The 15,320-nt window shown below is 48.1% G+C and overlaps 1 long non-coding RNA gene across 17 annotated transcripts; it reads left to right on the plus strand.

The window, feature by feature from the left end:
- The first annotated feature begins 796 nt into the window (after positions 1-796).
- Positions 797-7,187, plus strand: LOC127312796 (uncharacterized). 17 transcript variants are annotated; one of them, XR_007858601.2, is made up of 8 exons: positions 797-945; positions 1,058-1,407; positions 1,516-1,691; positions 1,770-1,855; positions 2,825-2,990; positions 3,141-6,327; positions 6,817-6,853; positions 6,957-7,187. It is a non-coding gene; the product is annotated as an uncharacterized lncRNA (long non-coding RNA). The 17 variants fall into 17 exon arrangements; XR_007858595.2 differs by having other exon boundaries at positions 3,141-6,318; positions 6,580-6,853; XR_007858602.2 differs by having other exon boundaries at positions 3,141-6,318.
- The last annotated feature ends 8,133 nt before the right edge of the window (positions 7,188-15,320 follow it).

The following is a 15,320-nucleotide window of genomic DNA, read 5'->3' on the forward strand; positions in this document are numbered from 1 at the left end:
CCAGACACAGCATGAAGCGGCGTGGCGGCGCCATTTAACCACGTAAAGCCGCCAAAAAGCGTAAGTGGTTACCGTAAAAGCCAGATAACTGAGATGCGGCTGAAGCGGCTACGTCCATATCATCCGGCGGACACGCCATTTACATCCTGACTCTCCACTCCCTCTCTAGCCACCGCGTACCGACGAACCCATCGGCGCGAAAAGAACTCCTCTTCATCTCGAGGTCGCTGGCGGCGCGGAGAAGGAGGCCGGCGCCATCTTCTTCCCAAGGAGGATGGCAGCGGAGAGCAGGACCTCGGCGCGTCCTCCTCTCCCTACCGAGGCGGACTTCAGCGTCACCCGACTCCCACAGGAGGGATGCCGGCGGCTTCGGCGGCAGCCCAGCGCCAAAGGGCCCTACGCCGGAGGGACCGATTACCTCCGCGTTAAGCTCATGGGCTACCTGCGCGATCTGGCTAAACCTAGCCCTCAAAAAGTGTGCTCAAGATCGCGCCACTTCCAACGCAGGGGCGCCGAGGTGGTGAGGATGAGGATCCCCGCGATGGCGGATTTGAGGATCTCCTGCTCAAGCTAATGGGCCATCTGCGCGTGCTCCGGTCAAGCAATCCTCTGCCCCTACAGTCGTCACCACCGCCGATAGCAGTCGTCGCGCCGGCGCCGTCATGGTGTTTCTCTCCGTCGGAGCGTCCTTGCGTCAGGTGGCCGCCGCCGCTACCTCCGGATACCGTGTCTAGCCAGTCGGCCGCGTCGGTGGCCGCCGCCGCTACCACCGGAAATCGCGGCAACTGCATCTAGCCAGTCGTTCGCCGTTCATCCCGCCCTTTGCCCGCGCCTCAACCGCAAATTCGCCAAGCATCCGCCGCCGTCCAGGACGAAACAGAGAGGATAGGCGGCAGCACTGCTGGTGCTGGCGACACAGGCGACACCAACACGGCAGAAGGCGAGGTTGCGTACATCGGCTACAATCAGATTTTGGCTCCCAGCCTCCCAGAGGCTTTGCCTTTGCCTTCTGTCGGTTTGTCTTCTGCTGATCTTGGGTTTCCCTGTGTTGTTCTAGGTGGATGTGAAGGGAGGAGGAACCTGCCGTTTAAGATGGCCACGGGCGCAGTGCTTGGCGCTAGCAAGGATCTCGAGTTCTCGACCTTCGCTGCCGTGTCCTTGCATCCACTGCAAAACCAGCAACGGCGTTATCCGCCAGCCGGCGCGTCTCTGCCTCTGCTGCCAAATTTGGGGGGCGCAAGGAGTAGGGAAGATCCGGGGCGACCACCACGGTGGGGCGCTACGTCCGTGAAGGCAGGACGAGCAGCATCAAAAGACCTTGGAGACGACAAAGGGAAGGTCTCTCCCATCTCATATGGGCCGCCAACCAATGTCCTCTCTCTGTGCCATCCCCAAATTTTTGGAAAGGTAAGAGATTCAATCTAATCCAGCCAGCCTACCACGATCCCCTTTCTCTGCTTCCTCCAAATCCCCACAGCTTCACAAATTTTTGAACAATCGGTGTATCAATTGCAGTCTGATGATGTTTGATGCACCAGAGGAAGATTAGGAGAGATATTTTATAATTTGCCACAATTACTTAGTAAAAGCCCAAGTATAGGACCGTTAATTTGAAGCAGAGTCAGCAGACGTAACCGTCAGCTAGGCGGCGGAGTGGACCAACTATATTGCTGCCACTGCTACACAGGCAGGTAACATTCACTAATAAATTCCCAGCCCATTTAATTCATAAAAAAACCTGACAAATCGTCTTATGTCTGACTGGATAGAAAAGGTAAGTTTTTAGCCCTATCGGTTCGAGCTGAATGAAGGGATGGAGGTCTGGTCTGCAACGCCACAAACGGCACCACAAAAGGTCCGCTTTGATCTTTACACGAAGCATTGTAGATGTTTTCCATATTACCTTTGCTCAGTCTAACATCTACTAACTGGAGTGTTAGCCGATGAAGTTGGACGATGTTCCTCATGGAGAGGATTTGCATTTTGCCTGTTGTTTCTTCATACAGGCTAAATCTTAGTTATCATCACCATTAACTAATCGTATTGATGCCTTGGTCTGAACAATTTATACATTTGTCATTTTGGCATATACCAGCTTGCTAGATTTCCTGAGCCAATGGTCTGAACAATTTATACATTTGTCGTTTCTTTGAAAATCTGGTGTCTGAATTTAAAACTTATCTAGATGAATAATTAAGCTAGCTGTATATTTAGATGTAAAGAAAAATTCATGATTTTTTTCTTCCAAGCCACATGATTCTCAACACCGGTGCATTGTTGGCTCCCAACTTGTGTCCCATCTCGATGAGCCTCACCCAGTCTCCAATTAGTACACGTACCATCATATATAAACTAAGTGGTAAGACGCTTGCCCTTTGGTTCATTTGGCTTTTATAGTATATTGTTGGATATTCATTCTTTCTCCCTAGCATCGATACTACATAAGCATACAACGACGAGCAATGAGTGTCTGTTCTACATTGATGATACATAAGCATACCGATGACCAATACATGTCTGCGAAAAAACTCATTACGACATATTTGTATATTTTAGTTAGTATTACTTTGGTCTGTCTGAATCACAAGGTCTGCTCACAAATTACCTGATTTTCACTATCACGGATAGTAATATTTACATTTGAATGCAGAGAATAACTATCATTTGGCATCAGTTAATGGTATATTTTTTCTTGGATTGGCTTAGATTGTCCCGTTTGCTAGCATCCATTTAATTGGCCAATTTACATTTACTTTTTGCATCATTACAGTTGTGATTTGTACCACTGTTCATGTCCACCATTACTGAACGTATCTTCTTATAGGGACACCAGAAGAGCAGTCATGGATACAACCTTGGTGAAGGATCTGTCACCTCGAGGGTTTCAATGGAAGACCATTGTGTGTGTCGCTCGAATCTGGGAACATAGGGATCAAGCAACCTGGCAAAATAATTTGTTTTAGGTGGACTTCATTGTCATTGACCAAGAGGTACCTTCTAAATATTCAGAAACTTCAATCAGTCATTATCACTCATGACCTCAATGCATTTAATTAACTCGAGTTATTTACAACCTTATCTGTCAATACCCACTATATTGTATGAAAAACAGTTCATGGACACTTTTTTTTCCCTATCAGGCATGGTGCACCTGTTGTCCTTATATTTCGAGTGAATGGCTTTGTGCAGTATAGTAAAGGGATGTTAAACTTTCTTCTGTTGTACGATCATTTAGTATCGAAACTAAATTTCCCTAGACAATTATACATTCAAAAATTAAATGATGTTTCAGGGCAACAAAATGGAAGGCTGCATCCCAGCCAATCGAATTGACCAGTTCAGAGATAAAATAAAGTAAGGTTCGATACTATTTTTCCCTTGGATTCATTCCATGTTTGCTATCCCACAGTACTGCCAAACACACAAGAAAGTTTGTCGCGTCTGTCCTGGTGGTGTTGATCTCTTTCAGTTCTTCATTGTTGTGCGCCGTGTCAAATTGGAAAACCTGGTTAGTTTGTTTCTTGTGCATCAGTGAACTAACTTGTCTTTTACTTCTTGACTCTTGAGGCTGCAGTTAATATGAATTGATTTATTTTCGTCTCAAATCATGCATAGATATTTAGTCCATGCACTGATATTTTTATTGAGGGTCCTTAGGATAAATTACCTGGTTTCAAACTTATTTCGGCTGCCTTGAATATTGATATGATTTTACTGACTAGATCTTAGAAATCCTACAGTGCATGGAGCAGCTGTTCTTGATGTCCCTGTTAAAGCCACTGTAAAAGAGGTGTTTTGTTTTATATATCCATATGATCATCAATATGATGAGTTTGCAAACATCTTTATAAGGAAACTTTTGATCCACTGCATCGTAATTCATCAATAATCACTTGTAGTACGTGTCATGGAGAGATCTTCAAACAACCACAATTTTGTGTCATAATCGATTCTACTTTATTAATACAAGAAAGAATTTTCTTTTCTGCTTCTGAATATTTTGTGTCTGAATTGATTCAGAGAAGGAATCCATATGTTTGGTGATTTCCCTACAATTTTTATTTCCGTCTTTAATTTGCCAATACTGTTGTACTATTCAGCAGGAAATTTAACCCTGTATTCGAATCCAAGATTAAAGTCTACAACAAAATATATCGCTGGTGTGTTACTTTAGGAAAAATCAACGCACCAGCTATATATTTTGTTGTAGATCTAAATTTCCTTCTGATTCCAAATGTTCTATACGTTTTAGTATTAATAGATAAAATATGTCAGTTTTGTTGGAATCTTCAACGATTTTTAGCCATGGCTGGTTGCTGAGCTTCAGTGGTTGACAGATGCATATGTTAGTTGCTTCATTCACCCATTTAGTGATTAGTTCTCTGCTATCACAGAAAAGCACAAATGCATGGCAAGCTCCCAATCATGTATATATCTGAAATGGTCTATTAGGGTCAAGATTTAGATGTAGCAGTACCTTGGTAGGTACATTGTATTCCTCCTTTATTTTTGGCGATTCTGCATTTGAGAATATGTTCATGCTTTCTGAATCGAATTAGATCTGGATTATTCACTTGGTCTTATTTGATATCGAAGTGAAGAGAGCTGGTACCAGCTTATGAATCTTTAATATTATGTCGGGTCATACATCTTAGGCCTGCCATAGTTTGAAGTTCTTTCATTTCCTGTTTCAGTGAGATAGCATCTAACTCATGTTCTAACAACTACGTACAGACATCAAATATTAGTTGTTATCAGAGGAAGTTATTTTTAATGCTTTATCTTGAAAGGGTAACCATATACATTCAACTGCATATGTGTTGTTCTTTCCAAATAAGATACACTTTAGAGTTCCCCCGAGTAGTAGGATGCCTGAGTAGTTTGTCAAGTGGTATTTTCATGTCAAGACATGTGTTATTCTAGAGATAATGAACAACTTGCTTTTACCTCAGAATTTTGAGGCCTCATAGGGGGTGAGCCTCGCGGCGACACTTTAACTTTGTTTTTTGGTTTTCACTGCCTCTTTGCTGTGTATGGTTTGGTGCTGCGTAGCGATTTCGACTGTGCAGTTTGATATGTTTCCTTCGCTTACTGAACAGTTTGAGTGGTTTGGTGGCGTGGTCATAGCTGATGCATGATTGGAAACGGTGGTGGTTGATGTGGATGACTCACCCGATCACACGTGTGTTCGACCGCTCAGACTAATCTCCTCTGCATTATCCATTCACATTTTCACAGGCTCCATCCTAGCACTTATTTTCTTCTCTCTCTGTAAATCAATCGCCACGGGAGTTGGGAGCGCAGCAGGAATGAGGCGCGCGTCGCGGGAGGATCTTCGAGGCAGCCGCCGACGAGCGCGTCCCGGTAGGCTCCGCCGACAGCCGCCGCCGTTCTGCCTTGCCTCTCGCCTTCACCAAATCGCCACTGTCCTCTATTTCTCAGCCGCTCCCTGTCGAGCTTGCCGCCACCAAGAGCCGCCTCCCCGCCCGGACTGTTGAGATACTTCGCCCCACACTACTCATGGAGATCAAGCACGACGCCGCCATCATCGCGACGCTGGAGACGAAGAACTGCTGTGGTTGAGGAGCTCCAGCGGATCGCGAACTGTGCCCCGGATGAGGTCCGACTGCTCCTGTTGGAGCTGCCTGCGGTGGGGATCGCGAAGGACGCGCTGGAGCGGCCGGTGCTCCTCTGGCGCCAACCGGTGCACGCGGGGGTGCTGTCTTGGCCAAGACCTGCGCGCTGAGGTGGTTCGAGTCCGTGGAGCAGATCGCCGTGTGCGCTTGGAGAGGAGGCGACGGCGACGACAGAGGGCCAGGGCACAGAGTTTTCGTCTCGCTCTTTGGTTTTTTTCGCATCATTGTACTCGCCTTACAGTTTATTTTTCTTTTCTCTGTAGGCCACGTCCTGTCGTCAGTCGTTGAGTTGTCCCCCACCGGTGTCTAAGTTTGTTACGAAAACTTCTTCTCTTCTACAATTGAGTTCTACAAGCCCACCGGGGATCAAAGTCCTCTGCGTTTTGGAACAATTATATGGCTTAAGGTAACCAAACCTGAAAAGGTTAGGCAAGATTGAAAGTACATATTGATTATTCTGTGTTGCCTACTATCTTGTGGCTCCATATGTGCTAATTGTGACCATTGATGTTGTAGATTTGTTCTTTGTAATTTTGGACAACTGAGATATGTTCAGATGCTATTGAACACTCTGTAGCTGAACAGTTCTCACTTTCGCTGCTGTTGCTGCTAGACAACGGCTGAATTTTGTTGATGCTCCTCACATTTGCAATTATTTGTTCGGCTCTACTTAGCCGCGAAGGTAGATAAAGTAATCATGACGACTACTGTTAAATTTACATTAATTTTCGTCTTATTTTATCTACTATTTTCCTGAAGTAAGAATATAATTATGTAAATGGTTTTCATTATTTAGCTGAACAATACTATAGACCATCTTAGTTGTTTACCGTGCAACTACAGGAGCACTCCCCATAATAGCTATTACATAGAGAAAAATGTGATCACTGCCATGCTTTTCACTTCATAATCATCATTCTATGCCATCATTTTTTTGTTTTAGGGACGTGAACATTAATTCATTATGAAGAGCTGACATTTGAGAATGCCCTGATCAACTAGCTGCATATACAGTAATGTAAATTTCATTTTTGGTTTCACAAGCTGGAGATGCTGATTTTATATTCCTTGAGGAAATATGAATGAACTAAATCAAGTGGTCTAAAGTTAGTTTGGTTTCAAGATTCCAAGGACAGGGAAAAAAACTTTGCTGACCATGATACCAATGTACCTGTCGTAGATGATTCGTATGCTGGAGCTTTAGTAGGCGGATGGAGGTACCTCATATAAGGCGAAACTTGTTCTAGAGAACTATTATGTTAGATTTCATTGCAGAAGAGGACTGCCGCTTACCTTTTCCCTGATTCTATCACGATACAGATTCATATGTAAACTGAATGCCAAAAGAGAGGACTGCCCCATCGCACTCACTTGGTTGCTCAAAGTTGACGGAACTCTCTATAAATATGTTGACGCCCTTTTCTCTTTCCTACAGCACTTGCATTTTAATTGATCGAAGGGACAATGCTTTTCATGATTATTTCTGCCACTTTTCTGTATGGCAATGGCTTAGCCATTTGCTCGATCTATGACTGTATTAGTAAATGCAAACACGGCCTGGTTTGTGTGGTTGTTTCTGGCTTCTTAACTTTGTAATTGGTTAGTCCATTTTTTTTCATGTTATGCTTACAAAATACTTCTATTTAACTAAGTTATTACTCAGAAGAAGTTATATCCATATGTTTTAATGATGTTAGTTGGCAGTAGCCAGATCGACGACTCTGCTATCTTCTTTTCAACCCCATCCATTGTACAATACTCTTGCCCGATTGAGATAAACACCTGACGAAGTTTTATATGAGCCTCCAAATCTGGCACGGAAGCACGGACATCACTAAAAAAAACACCATACCAACATGTATCAAACTTGAGCCCAATAACTGGAAGTTTATTTACCACTTCATCCAATATAATCTTGCAAGAAACATCAAAAGTGTGCATATGTTTTTTTTTTAAATAGCCCCACATTCAGAGAAGATAGCAACAGCAAGAAAAACCATATCGCGTGAAAAGAAATTTACGAGGAGTTGGCATGACATCCAAGCGAGCGCCATCTCTCTGTATATCTGAAGAAGATCATCAATATCCATTGACCTATCCATAGTGATGAGAATACTCTATTGGACAGATATGGATGCAACCGTCTTATTCAGACGGCACAGTGCACGATAAAGAAATACTTCAGGGAAATCACACATTTTTTTATTCAAAATAGTCACACACATTCCACAGAACAAAGAGAAAGAAAAAAAAACTCACCCAACATGTCAGAGACATACCCGGGTTTATTATACAAGTTCTAAAAATGAAAAACACAATTCTAGAAAGAAAGAAAAACTAAAACCCGCAAATATTTAACACTGCCAAGAATTACCATCACTCAACCACCACATGGCGCGGCGTGCCGTCGCGCCCTTCATTGCTAGTATATACTATAGTGAAGAATGTTGTGTTCCCCCAAAAATAATGAAGAATGTTGGTTGGAGTCATCTCGCCTTTTATATAGACACATTATCTTCCTTTGTACCATGTGTAAATAAGGTGTACCCTTTTATTTGCGGAAGTTTTCTTTTCTCTTAAGAACTGTATAAAAGCAACACTGCTGATGTATAAATTCATAAACTTGTTCCCTCCTCTACGATCTAGGAACTAGACGAAAAGAAGAATTAAGTTGTTGTTATAGAAAATGTTTCATTTGTACTAGATAATAAGTGACATAAAGATAATAAACCATCAATTGATTTATTTAAGGTTATTTAGTACTTAATTACTACACACCAAATAACTAGTAAGATACTCCATGTTTGCAGCATAAATGTAAGCGAACAAATTAATGTTATTTATAAATCTGATGCAAATTATGTTGTAAGATACATATTCTAAAATGTTATAGAAATTCTTATGCAACCGCACATAATGTGGTCAAAACTTGAAGATTTCGTAGGTTGTACATCTAGACTTAAATAAACTTTGCTATAAGGGCATGCCCAACGATAGCTGCTTAAATAGCCGCTTGAGTGGGGGAAATAACAGAAATTGATCCCAACGTCTATCGGAAGATCCCAGAGCTGCAACGCAGGTCGCCAGTTTGAGCCGCTTTGTTTCTCCTACCGAATTGTTCCGATTTTTCTGCAACAGGCTAAATCCTAGCGTACCGCCGAGCTCAATGTTTTGCGTCGATGCCGAAAAGTAAGCGCCCGTAGATATGTATCGTCCAGCTTAACTGACCATCCATCAGGAAATACATCTCAGCGCCTGGTCTTAGCGCCTCGCCCTCGTTAGTAAATGTTGTGTACAATCTCCAAACTCAACCAACTCATCGCTTGGATGGTGTAAGCCGAACTTAATTTTGTGTTGTATTCTTTGAGAACACAAACACGGGCGCCTGGATAGCTATCATAAGGGATGAGAAATGTGATGTTCCTCATTCAGCTTGGTGATGATCTGGCTATCCGCTGAAATGGCAGAAGCTATCATCAGTCTAAATAATATTAAAGCTATCCTGTCATTATTGAGAATGTCTACGTTCTCGTGATCAAGATTTTTTAGAAAATAGAACTTGAGACAAGTTAGTCATAGTTCAAAGACATGCTCTCAGCCTTGTCCTGGGTTATTAGGTTTCTAAAGTTTATCATGTCAGCAATTCTGTTGCACATGAACTGGCTAAACTTGGACATTCTGAGTATGGATTGTGTTAATCGAGTCAACTCTTCCCCGTGTGGCTGGACTCGAGTGTGATTGTAATCAAGATCTTATGGTTTAATTTAATACAAGCCAGTTTCAAAAAAAACTATCTATCTACATATACTAAGAGCATAATACAAGGTTATCTTTTGAGACACCACGTTAACAAATATGTTTCGTTAATACTAATTCTGAGAGAGAGAGAGAGAGGATGACTAGGGTTTCCCTGCCTCCTGTCGGCCCTAGCACTGCTGATTTGCCTCGCCTCTTGTGGCCTTAAGGCCATTTTTGTTGTTGTCTTCACCGGTATGCTTATGATTTGTGTCCTACTCACGAATGCATGGCGGTGGTGATACTATAATAAAGACCTCCCAGTCTAGCCTTCGTTCCGGTGATGCGTCTGCCATTGCCGGAGGGCGTGTGGAGGTTTGTCTCCGGCTATGTTAATAATTATGAATAGATCCGTGAACATTTTCAATTTTTTTGAACAGCACATATTTAATATGTAAAACATTACAGCACATCAGTTTTTGGTACACGCACGCATGCATGTACTTGCTAGGGTACGGGCACAACTTTAAAGATAAATGCTCTCCTAAATGTGGCCCATATGCAACACACGGGCGTGTACATGAAATTTTATGCCTCGATAAGAACTCAGCTATATCATGAGGGCATCTCCAGCGGGCCGACTCATTTCGGACGTCCCAAATGTCCGTTTGCGCCGGCCCGCGGACCGTTGTGGGCCAGCGGTGCGGACGCATATTTTATCCCGGGACAGCGTCAAGGTCGCTAATGGCGTTTTACGTCCCGTCGAGGACTGCCGCCGGCGATTAACTGTTCCCGCGCGGCGACGATCGTTCCCGTGCGCGCCCAATACATTGGCAAGTTTCGCCGGCGGTTCGCGCGCGCGGGAAACGCCCTGCGCGCCAACGCCGTTTCCCGCCCCGCCGTGGCTATATATGGTGGACACCGGCGGGGGCGACGGGCACACCTCAAGCTACCATCCATCCATGGCTGACCACATGAATTGGGAGCACGTTGTTTAGATGTGCTGCCAGCTCCACCCGGAGGAGGAGGAAGACGAGGTAGCCGCCGCCGGCGTTGAGGCGCAGCAGCTGGACCTGGAGGTGGTGGCGGTGGAGGCGGAGGCGGCAGAGCGCGCGGAAGGGCGCCTCGCGGCGACCAGAGCGGAGATCGCCAATGCCATGGCCGAGCTCGCCGACGCCAGGGCCGAGCTCGCGGAGGCGCGGCGGCCATCGCGGCCCTCTCCGGCCGACGCCGTCATCCACGACATCGCGGACGACGACGTCCCCGTGCCCAAGCGCTTCGAGTGCGCCGGTGACCAGCTCGTTCTGCTCGCGTCCTTCGAGTCCCCGTCGGGGACGCCGGCGCCGTCGAGCTAGGGTCGGCGGAGGAGGAAGCCCACAGCCTATGCGATGGCCATGGCTGGGGGTTAATGTGCTCCGACCTGGACTCGCTCCAGCGTAGGGGCCCTTCTCCGCGCGGGTCGAGCAGAGAACCGGGAGCTGGAGGTCGCCATCGCCGCCAGGGACGAAGCCGTGGCGGCGGCGGCTAGGGGCGTGGCCGCTTGCCGCCGACGTGGCGGCGATCCAGGCGGCGGTCCAGGCGGAGGAGGATGCGGCGGCGGTGGCGGTCCAGGCGGCAGCGGAGGAGGAGGCCCGGGCGGCGGCGGCGGTCCAGGCGGCGGCAGAGGAGGAGGAGGCCCGGGCGACGGCGAAGGCGGCGGCTACCAAGGTGGCCGTTGCGACGGTGACGGTGACGGCCCCGTGGGACAGCCTCGGCCGTGGCCCTCGAACGCTGCAGGCGGCAGGACGAGATGTCCGTTCGCCGGCGTGCGCGGCGTGCGGAGTGCAAGAAGCGCTCCCGCTTCGACGACGGCGCCGGCCCATCCGGCGGCCAGTAGTAGGGCGCGCGACTGCGAGTAACCGAGGCCGGTGTAGGCCGCGCGACGGCGAGTACGTACGGCCGTTGTAGTTTTAGGTTAACTCGACTAACCATCTCTGTAAAGATGGTCCTTTTGGCCAATCAATAGTAATGAAAAAATATTTTGCTTACCTTGTCACTGCCGACCGGGCCCGGATGTACCCAACGCGGACATTTTCCGCGACCGCCGAGCGTCCGCGGAGACGCAAACCTGGCGCATATTTGGGCCAGGTTTGCGTCTCCACGGACGGCCCGGTCACTTTGCGTCGCCCCGCTGGAACAGGCCCCAGACGCATTTCCGGTCACGGTGGACGAAAACGGTCGCTCAGCATCTCCAGCGGGCCGACGCATTTCGTCTGAAATGTCCGTTTGCGCCGGCCCGCGGACGCGTTGTGGGCCAGGGCGACCGTTTGCGTCGGGGGTAGCTCCAGCGGTGCGGACGCATATTTTATCCCGGGACAGCGTCAAGGTCGCTAATGGCGTTTTACGTCCCGTCGAGGACTGCCGCCAGCGATTAACTGTTCCCGCGCGGCGACGATCGTTCCCGCGCGGCGACGATCGTTCCCGCGCGCGCCCAATACATTGGCAAGTTTCGTCGGCGGTTCGCGCGCGCGGGAAACGCCCTGCACGCCAACGCCGTTTCCCGCCCCGCCGTGGCTATATATGGTGGACACCGGCGGGGGCGACGGGCACACCTCAAGCTACCATCCATCCATGGCCGACCACATGAATTGGGAGCACGTTGTTCAGATGTGCCGCCAGCTCCACCCGAAGGAGGAGGAAGACGAGGTAGCCACCGCCGGCGTTGAGGCGCAGCAGCTGGACCTGGAGGTGGTGGCGGCGGAGGCGGAGGTCGCGGAGGCGGAGGCGGCAGAGCGCGCGGAAGGGTGCCTCGCGGCGACCAGAGCGGAGATCGCCAACGCCATGGCCGAGCTCGCCGACGCCAGTGGCCGAGCTCGCGGAGGCGCGGGCGGCCATCGCGGCCCCTCCGGCCGACGCCGTCATCCACGACATCGCGGACGACGACGTCCCCGTGCCCATGCGCTTCGAGTGCGCCGGTGACCAGCTCGTTCGCTCGCGTCCTTCGAGTCCCTCGGGCCGGGGACGCCAGCCGCCGCCGTGCTTGGTCGCGGAGGAGGAAGCCCACGCCTATGCGATGGCCATGGCCGGGGGTTAATGTGCTCCGACCTGGACTCGCTCCAACAGAGGGGCCCTTCTCCCGCGGGTCGAGCAGAGAACCGGGAGCCGGAGGTCGCCATCGCCGCCAAGGATGAAGCCGTGGCGGCGGCTAGGGCAGGGCTCGCTCGCCGCCGACGTGGCGGCGATCCAGCGGCGGTCCAGGCGGAGGAGGACGCGGCGGCGGCGGCGGCGGTCCAGCGGCAGCGGAGGAGGAGGCCCGGCGGCGGCGGTCCAGGCGGCGGCAGAGGAGGAGGAGGCCCGGGCGACGGCGAAGGCGGCGGCTACCAAGGTGGCCGTTGCGACGGTGACGGCCCTGTGGGACAGCTCCCTGGCCGAGGCCCTCGAACGCCGCAGGCGGCAGGACGAGATGTCCGTTCGCCGGCGTGCGCGGCGCGCAGAGTTCAAGAAGCGCTCCTGCTTCGACGAAGGCGCCGGCCCATCCGGCGGCCAGTAGTAGGGCGCGCGACTGCGAGTAACCGAGGCCGGTGTAGGCCGCGCGACGGCGAGTAGGTACGGCCGTTGTAGTTTTAGGTTAACTCGACTAACCATCTCTGTTAAGTTGGTCCTTTTGGCCAATCAATAGTAATGAAAAAATCTTTTGCTTACCTAGTCATTGCCGACCGGGCCCGGATGTACCCAACGCGGAAATTTTCCGCGACCGCCGAGCGTCCGCGGAGACGCAAACCTGACGCATATTTGAGCCAGGTTTGCGTCTCCGCGGACGGCCCGATCACTTTGCGTCGCCCCGCTGGAACAGGCCCTAGACGCATTTCCGGTCACGGCGGACGAAAACGGTTGCTCAGCGACCGTTTGCGTCGCGCGGCTGGAGATGCCCTGAGGCCTCATCAAGCTACCCAGCGACACCTATGAGCATAAACCGTTCCAGCAGATTTTGAGTGTACACCGGGGGCATATAGTATGGACTAGGGCCATCAGGTGTACTAATGCACTAAGGCAGTCCATAACCGTTTGATTTTCTACATCGAATCCAGATTCAAGTGTTCAGTTGTTTGTGCACTTACCACCCGGATTTTACTAAATTCAACCCGCAGTACACTCCCTCTTTCCCATTATTTACTGGCGCATTCTAATTTTTGTTCCAACAAAGAAAAGACTATATATTTTGAACTGAGAGTCCGATTCAGGAGAGGTTTTCACCATCTTCTTTGTCTTGGCGAGACCTTCGAAACAAGATCAATGTTGAACACATTTTGAAAAAATTGATTTTTTCATGTCTTGAAACTTACGTGAAACCTATGTAAACACATGCCTAATTAGAATCATGAATATAATCTATGTGAAACTTGTACAGAACACACAAAAAGAAGAAAGAAACGTATGTAAAATCTGTGTACACACTAATCCAAATTTGGAAAATGCTAAAAGTTTCGCAAAAGATTATTTAGACCATACTTAATTTTTTCCTAAAACTTTAATGAAACCAATAAAAATATGCCAAAAAATAGCTGTATCTAGACATGTTTTAGTATGTAGATATATCCATTTTTTACCAAAAAATTTAACCGGAGGGAGTAGTTAATTTTGTACGGTGCTTGTTTGAACCATCATGTATTTTTCAACAAGCTTTTTTCAGAAAATAATCTTTTTTCATGATAATATGTTTAACAAATGCGTTCAACAATAGCCGTTTTATGAAACCCCTAACAGATCACGTTCTTTTGCTGAAATAGCATAGCAGCAGGGGTATATTACAAAAGAAACGTGAGTTGTCCTATGGGCCACTGATTTCTTGATCGTGTGGTTGTGGATGCTTAGTGCATTAGTACACCTGATGGTCCTAGTGCATTCTATATGCCCCCGTGTACACCACATAGAAGTCGTCATTTCCGTTTTCTATTGACCCATCTTAAGAGCGGTGATAAATACGTAGCCCTCATTAGGTATGTTGCCGATGTCACCACGATTCCATACAGCGCCACAGTCCTAAGTTTGTCCATTATTGCGCGCATGTCGCTAAGGCCCACCTGCCATAGTTGACGGATGTCATGCCACTCCACTTTTTTTTTTGAGAAACACAAACAAATTCACGTACACGTGCATACACTTACTCATATGAACGCACATACGCACACCCTACCTTTATGAGCACCTTCGGAAGACTGAGCCGGCGGATTGGATCTTAAAATTGACGAAGTCATCACAGGCGTCTCCCCGTCGATGGGAACCTCGTCTCCCACTGAATGAATATTTCGTATTTATGAGACACAACCACCCTCCTAGCCACCCAACCTCAAATTGGTTCTGTGTCACTCCACATTTTGACCCTTCTAGCTACCGTTTGTTCCAAAACCATGCCTTCAACGACGTAACGACACATAGACGCCGGCATCATCTGCACTAACCATAGTCGTCTCGGTTTTCCCAAGGAGTCCGACCACATGAACCGAGCCCATAGCTGACTGGATTTGTGCGCAGCCGCTTCGTGGAGGTGCACAATACAAGTTAGATAAAGACCAACTTAAATAAAAAATGAAGAAAATCCAAAACACCAAACAAAAAAGTCAAATAAAAGTTGGCTGCACAATAGTGCAAATACACGTATTTCACATTTAAAAAAGTGAAATTAGTGTATATCAAAAGTGCAATTGGGTCCGCCCGGCCCTTCCACCCTGGCTCCGCCACCGATCTGATGGCGAAATGTGCTAGTGGAACAAATAGTACTAGCTAGGAATCGACTGATATATCTCAGGAATAATCAGTCGACTTGTCGTAGAAATCAAAATCAGTCGACTGATGTAGAACAAAGCAAATCCGTTTGCAGAATAACGGCATCTGTTGCACGTATCCCCTGCCACGTACACCCATATCGCCGGCGGAAAGGCGCGCGTGGTCCCTCAGCTTCGCCGCCACCTT

The sequence above is a fragment of the Lolium perenne genome, chromosome 7 (genome assembly GCF_019359855.2).
Source record: "Lolium perenne isolate Kyuss_39 chromosome 7, Kyuss_2.0, whole genome shotgun sequence".
Taxonomy (NCBI): domain Eukaryota; kingdom Viridiplantae; phylum Streptophyta; class Magnoliopsida; order Poales; family Poaceae; genus Lolium; species Lolium perenne.